Genomic DNA, 14713 nt, shown 5'->3' with positions numbered 1-14713 from the left:
CCTTTTGAATCAGCTCACTAATGTCTCCCTCAGCTTTGATGTAAATCTTCTGGATCTTCGTGAAACTGAAGAAACATTCAAGAAACAACAGGGGCTGCTCCTGCTTCTCCAGACTGATGCCTCTGGGGCCAGCAGACACTATTTATGTGTCTTAAGAGAACTGGTGTACTTATATGTACAGAAATAATAAGGAATTGCCTTTTCCTTTTCAAGTTATTATACATCACTCACAGAGTCTCTTTGCACCTTATGAAAGACACTTTAATAAACCGATCCTAAAAAACAGAGTTCAGTGAAAAAACAATCCCAAACCATGTCTTCCTCTGGTAACTCTGCATAAGGAAACTAAAAATGAAAATAAGATTTGTCAAAGGTAATAGCAAAAGTATCAGAAATTCAACCTGTAATGACAGAGTTTTGGAGTTTTTGTTTTTTGTCCTGATTTTTGACCTGATACTTGTTCTCTACATAAAGTTTTAAGGGTTCTTTTTTTTTTTTTTTTTTGTCTGTTTTTTTTTTTAAACTTTTTTTTCCAGAGGAAAGATAAAAATAGGAGACCCAAAAAAGCTTAATCTGACATACTTTTCCAAGAAAAGGCTTTGCACAGTAAGCAAAGAACATGATTTAAAACCCTGAGTATTTTCTCCCCATGTATGACATTTCCTAGGGGTTTTAAAAGTTACTGGTTTAGCAGAAATGTGGCAGCTATAAGCTGCACTAATGTTAGCTTTCTTCCTTCAACTGAATAAATTATAAAGAAAAACATAAATTGAACTCTCTCTTGAGATTCTTGGTAATGGGAGAGATGCCTGAAGACTGGAGGATAGCCAATGTCAATCCAACCTTCAGAAAGGTCAAGAAGGAAGATTCAGGGAACTACAGGCCAGTCAGCTTCACCTCTGTCCCTGGTCTAGGGAGCCTGCTTTGGCAGAGGGGGCTGTGCTTTCTAGAGGTCCTTTCCAACTCTTACAATTCTGTGATTCTAGTTTAGATTTCATTTCAGACAGGTTTTATGCCTTGTCGTGTTTATTTTCCATAAATGTTTGAATAGATAGGATTTATTAAATCAAACAGACAGAAAAGCAAAATTTCATACAGAAGCCTATCAGTGATTTTTATAGGATTATAATGTTTGTAATTTGTGACCAATTTCTTGGTTACTGTGTTGAAAACACATAAACTGACCTATGAAGTTTTGTGCTGTACCTCTGAAACTATAAAGCAATACTCCTGTGCCCAAGGGAGGAGGGATGCAGATATAATCCTGTTTTAATCTGAATAGGCTTTGCAGGGTACAAAGCCACACAGAAATAGTAATACAAAAGCAAAAAACACTAGACATTGCCAGGAGAAAATAAACCTTTCTTCTTCCCTACTCACTCATATTGGTAAACCCTTACATGAAATATGGGAATGCAGTCTGGAGGCTCTCAGCTATCTCTTCTCTCCCAAATCTCTTGCCTATTACAGTTTGTAGAGAAAGTGAACTTCGTGAACAAACTGGCAGAGGATCTCAGAGATGCACTAAATGAGCATTTTTTGTAATCGAATTCATACATTTTGAATATGAGTCATAAAATATTCTCCCCAATTCTTGTGAAATCCTAATATATTTCATATGCTTTCAGACAAGTTGGAAACAAGGTTGTGCCACAGGTATTGAGCAGAAAAACAGAGAAATCTATTGCAACAAAACCAGACAATGACTAATCAGTCAGCAAGCACATGGTCAGAAGCCCTTGAAGGCTTTCATAATATGGACAAAGCCAGTTTACACTGACATAGTGAAGGCAAAGAGAAGTCTAAAATGCCTTCAAAAATGTGAAAATACAAAGCTAATATTCAGCTAGCTAACCAAGATAAGAATTCAGTATCCTCTGAACTCTCAAATGCTTTTCTTGAGTCACACAGAGAAACACCTCCTTACAGTCATAATCCTTCACCTTGACTTTTCTCCTGCAAGTATGGATTGATGCCTTTTTTCCAGTAACTTAGGTCTCACGCTTCCCTTTTATAACTTCAGGAGAGGTGGTAGTGCTGTTCACATTTCATTCCACAAAGAGTGAGTAGCTCACATTCAGTTTGCTGCACTTCAAAGATGACTACTGTGAGCACCACACTGTCTATGAAGGGTAACAAACTCTCTCTGATGCTATGCCTCCAGATCTACAGTAGTTGCAGTGGTTGAAGAACAAATCCCTCTAAACTATAAGGTAATTTTTTACCAGTGTTGAGGGGTTAAGCTCTTACCTAAGACAAGAACAGATTTGGAAGAGTTTGTAACTACTGACTGTTATAAGGTAGCATCAACAAGCAGCAGCAGGGAAGTATACGCTTAATAGATATCTTTAAAAAATTGCTGATCTGCTAATGGCAATTTGTTTTTTGTTATAGATTCTAAATAAAATTTAAAATGGTGCTTTCAGTGTTTCCCTCTTCAAGTACTGTTTTTATTTTCTGAGAAGATACAGTTTAGGACTGAGAAGAAGAAGAAATTAAATCTGTATCTCTCATTTTCCAAATGCATGATTCCTGATACCTTGATATTTTTTTGCAGTATTACCAGAAACTTCATTATAATTTTTGATAACATCATAATTTTTGTGATAACAACATAATTTTGATCAATCTTCACTTATCCATGAAGACCTGCTGATGCTTGAGATCTTTAAATTCTGTCCTTACTCAGATAAAAGTGCATAAAGAATTTAGTTTTGTCACTGAACTTGACTGACCTTATGTAAATCTTTGTATATATTGCAAATATCTGTCTTATAATTTCATCTCAAGAGTTTTTTTTTTTTAATAGTTTCTTAGATGATTTACAGTGTGCAAGTAATAGTTGTGCTTATGGTATATATTAATATATTATTCTAAATAGAATAGTCCGTTGGTTATTAATCCACATTTACACAAAAATAAATTAATATCAGAAGAATTTGATATTAAGTTCTTGAATGGCCAAAAAAAAAAGTGACAGACACACTAACAGATAACCAAATTAATTACTTTTTTTTTTTTGTGAATAACATAATTTTTTCTTTTTCTTTTTATTTCTTTTTCCTTTTTCTCATTTTTCTTTTTTCTTACCCAAGTCATCACCACACTGGTGAATATATAATATGAAAATTACACACTAATTTAATAAAATTGCTGTTACTTTATTCATGCAAATAGTGTCATTAGTTTCATTTCAGTCTGCTATGAACATTAAACAAAACATCAACTAGCTTTCCAAATAATTTAAAACCATTCTGTGTTCATTTGTATCAGTTAAATAGAGAAAATCAGCTTAAACAAAAATTAATGTCAAGTGACATTTTTTGTCACAAAATCCCTAGAATGAATAACATTTTCTAAGACTAACTGAGAGAAACAGCAAGATGAACAGGGCAACATTGTTTTATGATAAGGTCTCTTTTGACTTCTCAAGGCACAGCTTTTTTAGTCATTGCACTCTGGACCTGTGGTAAGTAAGAGTCAACATAGATTAGTCAAGAGCAAATCATGTCAAAACAATTTAATTCTTCCTATGGTAATGTAACAGGCTTTAAAGTATAAAAGGGAGCAATATATTAGAATAGCATATCTGATTTCAGTAAAGGCTTTGACAATGTTTCTCATTACAGTATTAGATTCAAGCCATAGAAAATTAGCAGAATAGTTTAATAAGATGATTTCAGAACTAATTGGAAATATACAGTTAGAGAATGTTAACTGCTCACTGTAAAAATGAAAGAATTACAGTTCTGTCTTTGGCCAGATGCTATACAGTATTTGACATAATGATCTTTATTACTGAATATGACAATTGTATTTGCAGGTCATATTAAGTTAGGTAAAATTTAAGTAAGGAGTTAAGGAGGACAGGAATAGAATTTATAATGACATGGTGAAATATTTTATAACTTATCTGAAATATACAAAATTTGGGCAGAAATTACTGCATAGATATGGAGATCAAACTACTCACTAGAAGTTCTGAACAAAACGAGAGATAAGGATGCAGTAGCTCATAAATAGATTTGAATCGTTAATATTATTAAATAATAATAATAATGGCAAGACAATAAAACACTGAAATTGTGTGTCTAAGGATGTTGTAGAGTCACTATTATGAAAGTGTTTAAGAATCAACCACCAGACAACATCTGCCAGTACTGAAGAAGAATATTGGTATATCCTTGGAGAAAAATAACAAAAAACAAAACAAAAAACAAAACAGCCTAGCAACATAGCAACACTTTTAATAACTCTGCTCTGATATCATTTCAGAATCTTTTCACGGAGCATAATGAACAAAACTTTTACTTGAAAAAGTGTATTTATTTCTCTAATTTCAAATAAGTATATAAACATAAAAAACATAATAGCGTATGAAGAATCACCAACATGAAGTACATTCAAATATGCTATTTTGTTATTAAGAACACTTCCTTATTATATGAATATATATGAATGCTAAAAGTTATACTTCACTTAGAATATTCTGGTGATTTTATTACTTTTTTTTTAATAAAATTAGATATATTTTTAGCTGTTTTTTAATTAACTTTTGGTCTTGCCAAAGTTTTGTACCACAGTTATAGAGAGCTGAGGATTTGATTTTCCATCTTTGTTTTTTGTTTTTTTCTCATTTGTTAGACCAAATTTTCAAGATTTTGTATCATACTTTATTCCATTGCTGCATTCTCATTCTGGATAGCTCACAAATATTGTGCATAAAATAAAGAATATATGATATTATTCACTGTATTATTCCTCTATAAGTTAAAAGATTTAAATATAAGCTACTGATCTTTTAAAACAATTTTATGAAGAAGAATTCTTCAGAGTAACTAAATAAACACCGTCATCTAAATATTTAGCTTGTATAGCCAGATTCAGATTGTATAGTCTTTCAAAATATTGAAAACATAGAACAGAAGAGATGATAGAAGATTAACTGCAAATCTATGCTCCACAGACTTTATAGTAAAACCATAATTTCCTCTAACAGTGCTTGCATTTTGATTAAAATTATTCAAGCAAAAAAGCAACAGGGAAAAAAAAAAGAAACAAAACTTCTCAAGGAATGGAAATTAGCTGAAACTAATTTTTACTATGTTGACAAATTGAGCATGAAGAGCTATTGTTTTAATTACTGTATGAAACTGCACACAAACAGAAATTAGTTCAGTAGACACTTGGATTTTCTTCAGACACAAGTATACTTCAGGCTCAAGTATTCAGCCAACTGAAAGAGTAAGATTTCTACCTGTTGATAAATACTGTAAAAATGTATTAAATTAATGATTTACTAGGGTAATGCTAATGTCTGGAATTTAACAAGAAAAAGGAGAAACAAATTCTCTCTCAAAAAAAAAACCAAAAAACAACTTATCATGGAGATAGAAAAATCAAAGAAAAATAATCACTGGGGAAGAATCAAAATCTGTGCTGTTCACTGAAATAAAACTTGAAGAAGAATCTAATAGTCCTTTGCTCAAAAATACCTATAGGATAATTTCAGAAGTATCAGTGAGGAAGCAGATATCTAACTAAAGATTTTAATATTAACTGGGAAGTATATAAACTGGAAATGGTAGTGGCTCATTGCTCTTTTAGAGAATTCTCAGCTTATGTTTAACTTCAACAGACAGCAGTGTTCTAAGAATTGTCAAGATTAATTTCAGCATTTCTCATCTTTTTAGAAAGTCTATTTTGATCCTTAGGTTAATAATCTTTTTCTCTCCACTAACTCATTTTTTAAACCAAACTCAAGTTCAAATATGTACATAAAGTTTAATAGTAATTAAATTACTTCACAATTTAAATGGAGGAGAAAATGTTTATTAGTGCTAATTGATTTTGTTAGCTTAAAGACTTGGTTTGTGCAATGTAAGCCAAGATGTTTCTCTGTGTTCTGGAGGAGTGGAAATGTTGATTTCTAAAATGTTTGTCTTTCTGTATACATGTTATTTTTTGTTATTCTCAACCACTTTGAGAATCAATGACTTTAACTTTAGCAATTGCATCAATGCTTAGTTATTCCCAGAAATACTAGAACTCATTGTCTGTTTGCTGATCTCACCTGTAATTGGTATTTCCTATACACGTGTCTAAGTTCTGCGCTTCTAAATATACATAACAGTATTTATCGTTCTGATATATTTTCATCTGATTTCAGAGTTATCAACAGAATATCAACAGAATTAATAAAATTCCAACAAAGATTAACTCAATCTTTACCCTCCTGCTTTTAAACGTCTGTATGAAATTGATGTGACAATTGAAATGCCCACACAGTCTTGGTAATATACAGTTTTGAAGTTCTCTAACATTAAATAAAAATGTCATTCTGTCTAATTTTGTTGGATATTTATCTTAGAAAAACCTTTAAAAGAATACTGTGTAACAAGGTAAAAGCAAGCTAGATTTGCGTGATTCTGAAAGCAGACTAGGCAATAGAACTTGTTAAATTAATAACATTTTCTACAGCTGAAATTCCTCTGGTACCTATTTAGTTTCCTCAATTCAGCTCCTTTCTTTGAAATTACTTTATATATATATATATATATATATATATATATATATATAAAGTCTTGATCTTCTTGAGGCAGAAATCAACATTATTTGTCACCTTCAGATGTTTTTTGATCAAATCTCTTAACTGTGGAGACAAAGTTCAGAAAGCAGAATGGGAACTGAATTGAATTTTGCCAATGACAACTACTTGCTTCAGACCAGAAGCAGCTGTAGGGTTATCCTTACCTAGTACAGTCACACCAGAACAGCATCTGTGCAAATTTTCCATGCTGTTTATGAATCAGTGCAAAGATACAAAAAGTAACAGCACAGATTCCTTTGTTTCAACAAATTATGCCCTTGTTTAATTGTTCAGTTTTCTGTGACAGATAGTTCATAGAATGCCTGCTTCCAGGATACAATGATCCTGTTGTTGCTTGCTTCTGAGTTTCCTTAACAGTAGAAAATGGCTAACAACACCTAGGTGAATTGGAAGCATTTTCATGTCTTCTGTTCTGTATTTTGTTTTTGTCCTACAGAATTTCCATTACAATTTCAAAAGAAACAGTTTTGAGGTTATGAATGTCAAGTTGTTAAATTGTTTATTTTTTTCTGACTCTTTTCCAATCCTATTTCTTTCAAAAGAGAAAATTTGGACTATAATTTAATATGCCCATTGCTGGTCCAATAGGTAAACAATAAAGTACAGATATGCACAGTTTTCTATGTTCCTCTTTTACTTTCAAAAAATACATTTTTAGTTTTCTTTTCAGATAACATTAGCAATAATATAAGAATGAGATATGCTCTTTATCAAAAAATACAAACCCCTCTATTATTATGCTAAAACAGAATCTACTCTGAACTTTCCCTATGAGTCAACATACTCTGGTTCCTTTCCTAATCTGTGACATAAAAAGCTCATTACAATTTACTGATCTTGTGAATATATTAGAAAGGATTTGTATAGAATTCCCTAATTCTACCACCTATGGATTCCATCTGTTGCCTAATTGATCTCAGAAATAATTATGAAGAAACAAAGCTGATATTCAGTCTCACAAAGTAAACAACAAAATTGTTCCAGCTATTTGCTGGAACCAGTATTTGACACTGCTGTAATTGCCATACCAAACTCAGTTTTCAAGTTCAAATAAAGTTAACACCACTGATAAAGCCCTTCTGTGCAAAGCTACCTTTTCTTCTAACAGAAGAGGTCTCAAGCAATACACACAGTATTCATCAACAGATAATAATAATAAAAATTCTTGCAAGAAAATCAGGTTTTTATAACAACTCATGGTGAATGCGAGTTCCTGTATGAAATTTGAATCTAATGCAGTTTTAAGTCTAAGATGTGGCCATTAACTTGTCTGAAATACTTATATCCCTGGCACTGTAACATTAACATGTGTCCATACTCTCAAGGCCTCTGCCATGCTCCCGTGCCTGCACTATGCTACACCTGTAACATGAGTTCATAGTTCACACTGCACACAAAAACCCAAACAAAACCTTCGCACTTTCTTGTTCTGAGGCTTGCTGGAATTAAAGCAGATCTATGGCTTTTTGCTAGCAGCAATGAAATGCAAACCTCCAGAGATACAATTTTGTGATAAATATAACGTAACAGAAAGAAAAACTGTTCACCAAAGTAAATTTAGATTACAGAACTCTTAAAATAAATTGTAACGTAAAAAAAATGGATTCCTTATGCATGGATACCATCCTAAAACTGTACATAAAACTCATTATGCTCAAGAACATTTCCAGTTCTATACTCTCTACAGAGATCTGTGGCAAAACTGAAATCAATGGGATGTATGCAAACTTACACTCCACACCTCTTTGATGTTCAGAATTAGCCCTGTGTTCCTCAAGTATCATTACAGACCCTGAAAGTACTGAAAGTACCCTGAAGTCTCAGAATAAAAGAATTTTACCAGTCATGTCTAGGTATACTGCTTCCTTTCTGCTGATGGAGAACCTTCTCCCAATAATTACAGTAATACTGAAAAAAAAAAAGGTTGATGTTCAGAATTAGCCCTGTGTTCCTCAAGTATCATTCCAGACCCTGAAAGTACTGAAAGTACCCTGAGTCTCAGAATAAAAGAATTTTACCAGTCATGTCTAGGTATACTGCTTCCTTTCTGCTGATGGAGAACCTTCTCCCAATAATTACAGTAATACTGAAAAAAAAAAAGGTTCCCAATTTTCATGTCTTGCCATTTTAAAATGATCTACTTATGCTTTTACAGCCATCTCTTCCAAATGGTCTTAATTATCTAATTTGGATGTTCATACTAATATGACATTTTAATGCAGTTTTACCACATAGCCTTACCTCTTGTCGCTTGCTATACTTACATGCTCTTATGGAACCTCACAAAGCATTTATTATTTTTTAATATTGAATGCAGCATGCATCGTACTTTCTGCTCTTTATTTAAATAGATAGAAGCACTGAAAATAACTTTGGACTCCATTAGCTGATGATTTTTAGAGCAGATGGCATAAATAACACCTCAATCCAATTTAACTCACATTTTGTTACTCCTTGGAAAGAACTAGAGATGTTCACTTATTTTATGATGTAATATTTATTTTACCTTGATCTATAATGTGTTTTTTCTGTTTGTATTTGTTTTTGTATTTGTTTTTGTATTTGTGTTGTTAGCCTAAATGCTTGAGTATAATAGAGGAGAGAAAGGACTTATTTACAGAAAGCTTTGTATGCTGAATTTAGTCTATCACTTCAGTGATTTTGAATTCAGGAGGTAAGGGCCATGTAGGTAAGAAATACATAGAAATAGGAAGGTGAGCATGCAGAGACACTACATATTTTCAGGAGACTTTAAAACCATCTTCAAAGGACATAATTTGAATTAAACTAACTCATAGGATTTGGAAGTGACAATATTGGTGAATTTGACCTTTTGGGGCTGTCTGACTAGATCACACAAGAGAGCTTGAACAAGATCTCTCTGAGAGCAGCACTGCAGAGAAGGACTTGCAGGTCCTGATGGACAAAAGGCTTGGGATGAGCCAGCAGCCTAGACCAACTGCCAACTGTATCCTAAGCTTTATCAAAAGAAGGGTGGTCAGCAGGGAGGGGGAGGTAATTGCATCCCTCTATTCTGCCTCCTGAGGCCTCATTTTGAGTACAGTGTCCAAGCCTTTGTCACCAAGTATAGGAGGGATTTGGAGCTGCTGGAGTGGGTCCTAAGGAGAGCCATGAAGATGATCGAAGGGCTGGAGTACCTCTCCTATTAAGAAAGGTTGAGCTCATTTAGCTTGGAGAAAAGAAATCTCTAGGGAGACGTTACTGCAGCCTTCCAGTAATTGAGCAGAGGTTACAAGCAGGAGGGGAGCCGACTTTGTAAACAGTTTGGTAGTGACAGGGATACAGGGAATGGCTTTAAACTAAAAGAGGGGAGATACTGGTTAGATGTTAGGTAGATTTTTTTTTTTTTTCACTTGGAGGATGGTGAGACACTGCTTACCCAACACTGCTTACCCTGCGAGATTTTGGGTGCCTCATATGTGGAGGCATTCACAAACATGTTGGATGGGATCCTGGCAGCCTAATCTAGTGACTAGCAACCCTGCCCATGTCAGAGGATTCAGAAAGAGATGATTTTTAAGCTTCACTCCAACCTAAACTGTTCTATGATTCTGTGATAAGAGGGAGACACGACCTTGAGCAAACTATGCTGTTGAGACTTCAGTAGTGATTATGACATCTGATAGAATGGCTTTCAGGCAGTGCTGTCAGATATCAGCAGTGAAAAGAGAAATAACTTAAATGAAAGGAGTTATTAGATGTGGATTATTAAAAAGAACTCAGATAGTTTACCAATAAACCTCTAATAGTCTGATGACTAAAGACCTGATGGAGAGTACTGGATTAGTAGTTACCTCACTTACTAGAACTTTGTACCTTATGTCTCATGTACTCTCATTAGACTGGGTATTCCTATGTGATGCCTTTTCAAATGTTACATTTTACTCTAAAGACAGGCCTTGACTTTTCAATGAAATCTTTGAAATATATATGTTATTTATATAAATGTGATTCATCTTTAAAAAATATATATTTATTCAATATGCATTATTTTTAAATATATATTTTTATCATAGTCAGCATCTCAGAGGAGCTCTAAAAATATTATGACTGGCCTTTATAATCATATAGCAAGAAAATAGTCCCATTTCTCAGGCCTTACAATCATATGTTGTTGATTGTTACATCATTGACATAGGTAAATATACTCTGCATGAAGCAGGTCTCATTTTTCTCTTTCTTAACTGGTATAACTGTCTATTTATAATTCTTCTATTCAGAAATATAATGTGGAAAATTGCTACAGAGAAACAGAAAGAAAATCTTATTTCTATGTACAGTGACTATAACTACTAAGAGGTCAGTAATCTTTTCTACCTCTTCTTAATTGCTTCAAGTTCTGTAATGCATATATAAAATGAAGACCAGGTTTACTACTGCTTTTCTTCTTATATTTGTGAGATAATAGTATAATTGAACAGATTTTTTTTTCTGTTTATAAAAGAACTGCTTTAATCTGCTATACTAGTTTCCAGTTCCTACCTAACTCTATCCTTCAGATAAGTTAAGAAATAAGTTAATGATTTTTTAATAGTTTATTACATTGAACAGCTAGTTTGGACATCCATTATGTATGTAGATTTATCATATACATATCCTGGCAAAATATCTATATTTAAAAAAAATAATTGGCTTTGTTTGAAAAGCACTCAGTGTACTCAATGCTTTCTTTTCCTTTTTTCTGTACAAAAAAGGGAATGTTGAAAGGATCAGTTCAGTATTTCAAATTGAAAAAAATTCTTAAAGTGAAATTTTGTTAGTGAAAGGTATTTCCTGGTTGTTGGTTTTTTTTTTTTTTTTTGTTATGTGTTATTTGTTTGGGTTTTTTTGTGGGTTTTTTTTTTGCTTTTTTGATAGATACAGTATCAGTATTTTGGGGTGATTTCTGCTGTTCTCCTCACAGTCATTTAAGTACATATTAGTTTGTGACTAACATGAAACAAAATAAGATGCGCACACATGCACACACTAAAGAAAAAATGAAGTTAGTAGACACTAGGTGAATGTGGAAATCTGAGTGAGACAGTGAGAATTTCAAGAAAAAGTCTTTTTTTTTATCTGTTTAAGAGAAGTAGAGAGAGAAAAAAGGCCTTGGTGCCTTAGATGGTTGTTTCAGAGAATAGCTTTTCTTTTGTAATTGTATTGTCTGTGCCTATTTTAAGTTAGTATATTTGAATTTGAATAGTTGAACATGAAAAAGCTATAGGTTTTCTGATCATACAGTTATATTATGGAGTCCATGAAAGGCATAAAAGAAGAATCAAAGAAGCCAGACTGCCAATACTAGACAAAAAAATATTCAGAATCTGTTTGACTATGAAAAAATAATGTCCTCACTCTTTGATTCACAGGCACTCATTAAGTAGAGTACTGCAGTAAACTGTCTCAAAGACATGAAACTGTTGAGTAGATCACGTTATTGAGCTTATAGCTGGATGTAGGCATGTCTTGTGATGTTTTCCTCACTAAAAGGGAGTGGAATCATTCAATTCATTGTTTTATTATACTTTTTTAAAAAAAAAAACAAAGAATATAAAAGGATACTGAAGCAAAAAATGTATTTTCCTTATTTGAACTTTCATTTCAGATCTAGAAGCATTTCACATCTTCAATATATTAATTCCTTTTCACTATGTTTATCAGTGGACGAATATCAGTCTAGTAATTTTTTGTCTCTTTATCCCTAAAAGGAAAAAAATAGTCTAAAATGTATCACAGTAAACAATGTATTTGTAGAAATATTTTGCTTCTTATCTGAGTAAAATTTTAATGCATAATCAAAAAGCACAGATTATTCAATATGTAGGGACCCAAACTTCAAAACTGAGAGCATAAATTAAAAACAGTGCTGGGATGGGAGAGATTCCATTAATTCTACTGAAAGTTTTAAAGTTTTCTGATGGCCAGAAAATTAATGATCAAAAAATAATTTATTTTAAGGACATTGTGTAATTAGTTTTTTCATATTTTCCACTTTATTTTTTTCCTTATACCCTGATATTCCTTTTTGTTGTAACATGCTTTTGAAGACCTATTTTTCCCTTGAAATTTGTTCCCTTTAAAGTTTGAAATCATAAGGCAGTATGATCCTTCAACATATTTTGTGACAGCAAAGTATTGTGTATTTAGTCAGAGACGCTCAACTGCATAACAGCTAAGAAAGAATATCAAGGCAAAGTATGCCATAATTGGAAGGAGTGCTATAAAATCCACATATTCTTCATACCTTTCCCATTTTTGTAAAGACAATAGGCTAAGCCATAGTGTGTCATACTAACACTTGCTCTAGTGGTATGTATATAACCTTTTCAGTATCTCATCTCTGAATTTGCTATATCTAAAACATTATAGAAAAAATACAATTCTAATGTATATGTGTTACAACAAATACTTGTTTTGCAAATAAAAATAATTAAAAACATATAACAATAAGTAAAAATGTAAATACTTCATGAAATTTGTTCAATTTTTATTAAATCATTCTGAAAATCCTGCAAACTTTAAGTGTACATTTTCTTACAGAATGGCTTCAAATTCTGATTTTCCATTTATTCATTCAAAGAAATACTTGACAATGAAACTAAGCAGTTGTATGACGAACTACTGAAGTGTTTTAGAGGTAAAAATGTCAGCATGTTTTATCTGTTGAAAAGAAATTTTAGAAACTTTTGGAGTGTTATTTCTAGTAAATTGAAATGATAAAAGATGAGAGAAATATTCTACAGAAATTAATTGCTTTATTACAAACATCTCTATCCAAAAGTATCAGAGTTTGTCTATTTCCCTTTCTGATATAAAAGGGAAAGCTTTGTGATTATCTATATAAATGTTCAATTAGCTTTAATGATATTTTATGGTGATTAGATTCACAGGCTGAACAGTATTATTGTTAGTGATACTCATGGGGAAAAATAAGAAGAAAAGCAATTCTAACTTTGTATGCACAATGAAGGACTCAGATCTATCTTCTGCTATAGAAGGAAGACATCTCATAGTTATAATAAGTTATTCTATGAAAATAGAGTAATCATCTTAATGTTCAGATGCAGTCAAACAAGTAAATTGGCTATTAGGATTTATTTGGAAAGGAAGGGAGAAATAATCAGAGCAAAATTGAGTAGAACACACTGTCTTCCTGGAACACTAGTATTTTGTTCCCCTGAAGAAAAAAAATCTTGGGAAAGGTATAGAGATACAAGGAGCAAGAAGAATAAAAGTAGAAGAGCTTTTCTATAAGTGATGATTTTAATTGTTCCTTGTGATTTTAATAGCTCCCACTTATAAAGACATTAGACTTAATGATCTTTGTTTCCCCTTCCAACTCAAAATATTCTGTGATTCTATAGTGCTTCAGAACAAATAGGGACAGTAGAATTACTGAGCTGTGAAACCAAATTTGAAAATAGAAATAATCTGAAGTTTATTACATGTTATATGTGGTAACTGCAGTAGTCTGTCTGTGACTGATATAGTTTAACTGAGGGGAATTCTCAAAAAATTGTTAATAGATATCCAGGTAATTTTGCTTCTGATGATTTAGAGGACTCATGTTCGCATCATAAAACCTGAAGAAGTGTTTCCATCTTAGATTCTTTTAACTATCAACACTGTTATTACACATAATTGGCATGTAATAATATATTTTAAAATGCCTGCTTAAATACACATGCTTCAGTTTTCATTATTTACCTTGAATACTAGTTTTAGTTACATTATGATTTACCTGAAATATGGAAAACAGAAAGTGCGAGTATTACAAAGCACAGACAAATAACATATTTAATAGTTGTAGTCAAGATGTTTGTAAATCCCTTGGAAAGTGTAAACCCCTATGAAAAAATAATTTTTCATAAATATCTTTGCTGTTACTACAATAAACACTGTTCTCATTATCTATGTTTTCATGGTAGGAAAAGAGAGCCAGTGAGAGTGAACCAATTATGCATCACTGGAGGGAATTTGCACCAATGCCAAAGTTAAATCTTCCAAATTTACTGCTCTGTACTGAGGCTGTTAGAAAATATATTTAAATTATGCTCTTTGCTGACGCTTTAGATTCTGAGCACTTTTCAAGTAAAATTT

Source organism: Cyrtonyx montezumae, unplaced genomic scaffold, assembly GCF_038088225.1.
Source record: "Cyrtonyx montezumae isolate F1298 unplaced genomic scaffold, pur_monq_1.0 scaffold_3, whole genome shotgun sequence".
NCBI classification, from domain to species: domain Eukaryota; kingdom Metazoa; phylum Chordata; class Aves; order Galliformes; family Odontophoridae; genus Cyrtonyx; species Cyrtonyx montezumae.
This window is presented reverse-complemented; position numbering follows the sequence as displayed.